Source organism: Cupressus sempervirens, chromosome 10 (assembly GCF_028749045.1).
Source record: "Cupressus sempervirens isolate cs-2001-9-10 chromosome 10, ASM2874904v1, whole genome shotgun sequence".
Lineage (NCBI taxonomy): Eukaryota > Viridiplantae > Streptophyta > Pinopsida > Cupressales > Cupressaceae > Cupressus > Cupressus sempervirens.
In genome coordinates, this window is record NC_143127.1 from 793,520,668 (window position 1) to 793,527,040 (window position 6,373).

At 35.7% G+C, this 6,373-nt stretch overlaps 1 pseudogene; it reads right to left on the reverse strand.

Annotated features, from left to right (window-relative positions):
• Positions 1–4,754: 4,754 nt before the first annotated feature.
• LOC149536305 (secreted RxLR effector protein 161 pseudogene) lies at positions 4,755–5,507 on the reverse strand (annotated as a pseudogene).
• Positions 5,508–6,373: the final 866 nt, after the last annotated feature.

The window sequence follows — 6,373 nt, forward strand, 5'->3', positions numbered from 1 at the left end:
TATATATATATATATATATATATATATATATATATATATATATATATATATATATATATATATATATATATATATATATATATATATATAGAGAGAGAGAGAGAGAGAGAGAGAGAGAGAGAGAGAGAGAGAGAGAGAGAGAGATGTGATTCAAAATACATCAAATTCAGTTATAACAAAATAAGAAACCAATATTATTGTGGATATTATAATATAAATAATTTATTAGAGAGACTATGAGCCCATCATGAAGTTGGATACACTTTTATGGATCAAACTGAAAAACTATCCAATAACACATGATAATGTTATAACTTGAAAAATAAAGAAAATGATATCAATTTCATATCAATAGGAAACTGTTGTAATGACTTGATATTGAAATGACATAATACAACATAAAAATGAGCCTTCTTTACATGGCCAAGCTGATAATATATTAACAAATACACCTTCTATAAATATTAAAGATATGATACAATATAATAAATTCATAAAGAAAATATTAAATAATACATTTTCATCTCTTTTCTAGAATGCTTTCTATGAGTAACTGTCTTGACCTTATGAAGTGGGAGAGAGGGCAACAAAGGGCCTAGGGTTTCTAGCTTGGATGCTTATGATTGAGAGGGCAAGGATTCTCAAGTGGATGAGGATAATGGATGGGGGGCCTCGTTTGTGTTGGATTCCTTTAGTTTTGTTGGGTGTGGTCATGTTTTGAGGGTGGATCTCATTGGTGCACGATGGAGTGATTTTTCTAGTATTCAAGTGGGTGTTTGTTGCTAAAGGATGCTTTTCTTCCAGTGGGGTTTGGTTCTTATGGGTGGTGTTTGGAGATGGAAGGACCCATGTTGGTGCTTGGGGTGTAGTTGGGTTGTGCACTGGTTGGACCTCTATAAGGGGTTAGGGTTTGTTGGTGGAGGTGTTTTTTGCTAGAACCCATGTTCCCCACTTTGGGTTTTGGATGTATGTGGTCTTTTCCCCCAAGTGTGCTACTAGTATCTACTTCCTATGGGATCTCTTGTATTTGGATTTTCTCAAAGATGAGGATATAGATGGGATTTGGTTTGGAGGGCTATGTGTAGTGGCTTCATTGACATTTTTTTCCCCTTGGGGCCTATTGTTATGGCTCATGGGCCCCATGTGAACCTAGGGTTTGTATGGGCTTGGAAATTGATAGTCTAGTATATAGGGGAAATGTGGTCCATGCCCTTGGTGCTAGTTCTATTGACAAGGGTGTTTTCCCTAGATGGATTTTCATTTTCAAGGGTTTTACTATTGATAGCTCCCCTTGGCTGGACATTTTTGTCCATCATTTGGGGCTTCTCTTGCCCCTTCGTATATATTGCTTTGGGGATTCCTTTGGATGCTAATGGACTGAAATGAATGCTTCCTCTATCTGGGACTCAAATCTGGTTAAGGCAATTATTTTGGAGTCTTGGATACATGTGTGGTGCAGGTTTTCTCTCTCCTATTCTTTCACTTTTATACTTCTTATTGAGCTAGAGGCAAAGGTTATGGAGGTAGCTACTTGCTAGAAGAAAGTGGTTGCGAATGTGTTCAACGGGTACTCTCTCATTGTTTGTTAGTATCTCTTTCCTATTGTAAGAGATATGGTTGGTGAGAGCATGTATGGATGACGTACTTCAAGTGGTGATGAAAGGATGACTCTGTAGCTAAACACTTTAGTGTGGACATGTGTTTTATGTCCTATGGAGAAGGCCTGGGTCTTACTCTTGGCTTCTATGTTTGTTGCTCCTATGGAGTTGGAGCAATCTCTTATTGAGGTGGAGATCATATTTGGGCATTGGGAAGAAGAGGAGACTCCTATTGATATACTAAATACTTGTGCTACTTTTAGTAGTGTTGTTAGTAGAGGAAGGGGGAGTTCCTCTTACCTTTGGGGCTTGATTTTCGTCCTCTCTGCTCCTCTATGTATGGTGTTTTGGGAGTTTGTGTGTTGGAAGACTTTTGACTATGTTTTCCAAGGTCAGAGCCTTGCCTAGAACTATGGTTAGATGATATGCATTGTTTTTGCCAAGGCTAGAGGTACAATCATGTTTGGTCCTATTTCTTTTCTTATTGTTTTGATAGGTGTAGATGGCCTGAGTTTGTTCATTTTTTTCTTATGGTGATTTACTGTCTTACTTTCTCTTGTGATCGAGTGATTGCTGGAAGTTTTAAAGGGTATGCTCTGGTCCTTTGTTGGTTTTTTTGGTTTAAGTTTGCAGCTATTATGGGGGCTTGTACCAAGTCTTTCATTGTTAGCATTGACCATGGTTTGTAGGTTAGTTACTTGTGGACCTTTGTCTCTGATAGAGGGAGATCTAGGTTGTTTGGATCTTTCTAGTGTTTTGTTTGTACTTTGGGTCAGTACCCATTCAATATTGGTTTTCTTAATAGAAAACTTGAACTTATGAATAATATTGAATTATAAATTTCACAAATGACAATTACTTTATATTGACACAAGCACATCCATAATAATTTGCTTTTATTTTAATCTATTAAGATGCTCTAGTAATGTGAAGCAATGGGAAAATAAATAGCAACATTAATATAGATGGAAAATATAACATTATTGTAAATTAGAAATGATAGTGAATTCGCTTAAAAAAATTATCATACTATAAATCAAGTTTCATGTAAAAATGTCAAAAACCATGCACAAGGAGAAACAAACAAATGAGAAACCCAAATATGGACTTTGCAGATTGCAATGTCATTTGTCAACTTTATAAAGGGTTACATATTAAATTTTACATAAGTCACATGCCAAATTTTTTTGTGGCATTAGTGATAAGTAGGTGGAATTTGTGGTCATTGTCTGATCATTGTACCCACATTGCCTATAATAATTAATTTATCTTCTAACATCATCCATTAAAAAAGTTCATCAGATTATTTTAAAATTCTCTAATAATCTAGAAATGATGGGTCCTGCCTAATGTATTTTTGAATACCTGTTTACAATCATGTTTAAAACATCAATTTTTCTGATGCAAAGATTAAAAAAACCAGTCATATAGGAGGAAAAATATATATATAATATATGAAAAATGCAATTATGAGCTCTACATATTGCATTATCATTCATCAAATTTATAGAAGATTACATATTAAATTATACAGAAATCACAAGCCAAAATTTATTGCAGCATTAATGATAACTAGGTGCAAGTAAAAGGAATGATCAGATTGGTGATTGGATCGGTATATGAAAGCTTGTGCCCACATTGTCAATGATAATTAATATATCTTCTAACATAGGAGAGTACAATAGCTTTTAAGGCTTGAAAGATAAGAATTGAGCAACGAAATATAAAGTGGGTTTAAAAGGGGCAGGAAACTTAGATAAAAGTGGCATCATTTTGAGGAGAAGCACTGCAAAGTATATAGGTTTAATAGAATGAAACGAACATTGCGCTGAGGATGACTTTGTCGAAGTAAATCATCGTTAACATAGGGTGACGGAGGAAATCGATATGGTCAATCTCAGAAGCAGCATAAGTATTGGATTAAAGAACCTAGTGCTCTAAACAACCTCTAATATATTTGGAGGTGGTCCCAATAGTTTGGGATAACGACGCTCTACTACCAAGTTTTGTATATAAATACAAGCGTTCTGTCAGTCCTGCCTACTCTGAATCCAATTCTAACCATTAAAACCTCAAATAATACTCTATTTAATGTTAGTCTTTCGCTTATCATGATGCAACATTAATTAAAATTGTTTATATGACGGACCATGTCAAAAGGCTTGTAGATCACAATCAAAACAAAACAGTGGAAGACCATTCCACAACTCCTGTGGGACACAAGAGAGCAATGTTTTAAGAGTATTCAATAATGAAACAAAATAAAAAATGAATGACGTTTTATAGAAGGCGACATTCAAGGAAATTGGAAAACATTGTTAGTGCGCATTAAAGTGGATATGATTTCATGATCTTATGCTAAAGATTAAATATTCTAAATATATGAAAGAACGATATTTCCATAGGTTCAACATCAAAACCGGACGAAATCGAGTGTAGTGAACATAGATTACAACTGATGTTCTCTTTAGTGCTGCAAACAACCTTCACTATCTGAAGAAGGACGTTCCCACTTGAATGTAAAGCTTGCTAAATTACAAGATATTTGCCAATAGAAGGACATACCTGAAAAGCACCCTCTCGCTATAAATACAAGACATAAGATTGTGCTCTGTCCTTCCGCAGTGATGGAACATGAATAAGCGCATCTGAAACATGGAGAGTGCTTGCGCCTCTGTGACGAAATGCGCTCGAGTTGCATCCTTGGCCTTGAAGGACGGAGATTTCTGAACAAAAACAGAGATTAACACAGCAGAAAAACTCAGGAAATGAGCCACAACATATCAATCCAAACTTGAGCGCTGAAAAACTCCAGGCCCAGCCAGTCTATTTATAGCTGAATGTACAGAGCATTCTAGAGAAGAGTTTGGTAATGTTTTTAATGAGAGTAGTTGGCAGTTGGAAGGATGGCCGCCTCTAGAAACATCTTGGTCGGTGCTGACCATACTGTGCGGTGTAATTAATTTATGTTGACATCCCCCCTAAATTAATTACAATAGCTATACTAAATATCTACTATGTAAATATCCCCCCATAATCTACATATGATGGGTCCCGGCCTAAAGCCTTGTTAGGTACCCATTTACAATCTATTATCTCTTAAATACAATGGTTGGAATTCATAAGAATCCCCCCTGAATGACAACCATGAGACAATTATGTCACTGCTCTTAAGCCCAAAAGATGTCGAAGAGATACAAACTTGGCTTCACTTAAAGCCTTGGTGAATAAATCAGCAATCTGGTCCTCTGTCTTGCAATATTGAAGATGAATCACTTGTTGTTGGAGGAGATGCCTGATATAATGATGATAGACTTCAATATGTTTGGTGCGAGCATGGAATATGGGATTCTTAGACAATGATATGGCACTTTGATTGTCACAAAGAAGTAGAGAAGGCCCTGCATGATGTTGCTTAAGGACTGATAGAATAGCTCGTAGCCAAGTGATTTCTTTTGCTGCTTCGTTTGCCGTAGTATATTCAGCTTCTGTAGTGGATAGAGCTATGGTAGATTGCTTTTTACTGCACCAAGAAATGGGACTTGCACCAAGATAAACAACATAACCTGTAGTGGACTTACGATCATCCATGCTTCCTGCCCAATCTGAATCTGAATAGCCAATAAGGGAAATACCTCCATGAAATGAATAATAGATGCCCATTGTTAAAGTGCCTTTCACATATCTTAGTATTCTTTTAGCAGCTATCCAATGTGGGACTTTAGGGGAGCTCAAAAATCTGGAAACCACACTAACTGCAAAAGAAATATCAGGACGAGTGTGTGTTAAATATACAAGACTACCAACCAATTGCCTATATAAGGTAGGATCAATATCTTCACCTTCCATGTCCTTGCTTAATTTCAATCCTGAAGCAATTGGAGTAGATACACTTTTACAATCCGTCATTCGAAACCTCTTCAATATGTCTAGGGCATACTTAGTTTGAGAAAGATAAAATCCATCATCCTTTTACCATACTTGTATACCAAGAAAATAGTGTAGAAAACCAAGATCTGTCATCTCAAATGTATTTTGCAAGCTTAACTTTATGTTATTAATTTTATCCATGCTGTGTCCTGTGATAATAAGATCATCAACATAAAGAACAATGATTATGATATCACCACTAGAAAATTCCTTCACATACAAATTTGGATCATGAGGACTATTATGGAAGCCTTGAATTTGAAAATATTCATCAATTTTAGCATACCAAGCCCTTGGAGCCTGTTTGAGACCATATAAAGACTTCCTTAATTTGCAAACCAAATGTTCTTTCCCTTGTATTTCAAATCTTTGTGGCTGAGTCATATAAATCTCTTCATCAATTTCACCATTCAAAAATGCATTTTTAACATCCATTTGGTGTAAAGGCCACTTAAAATAAGCTGCTAATGCTATAATAACTCTAACAGTACTAATCTTTGCTACAAGGGCAAAAGTTTCTATGTAATCAATCCCTTCTTTTTGTGAATACCCTTTGGCTACAAGTCTTGCCTTATGTTTTTCAATACTCCCATCTGACTTGAACTTGGTCTTATAAACCCACTTATTGTTAACCACATTCTTACCTTTTGGCAACTCTACCAATTCCCAAGTGTTGTTCTTTATCAAAGAATCATACTCATTTTTCATAGCTTCTTCCCATTCATGTTTTCCTTTGGCCTCTTCATATGTTTGAGGATCATTAGTTTTCATTATGGTGGTCATTAAAGCATAATTAATTTGACGAGTCCTTCGATAAATTTCTTGAATACTCTTGGTCTTTGGGG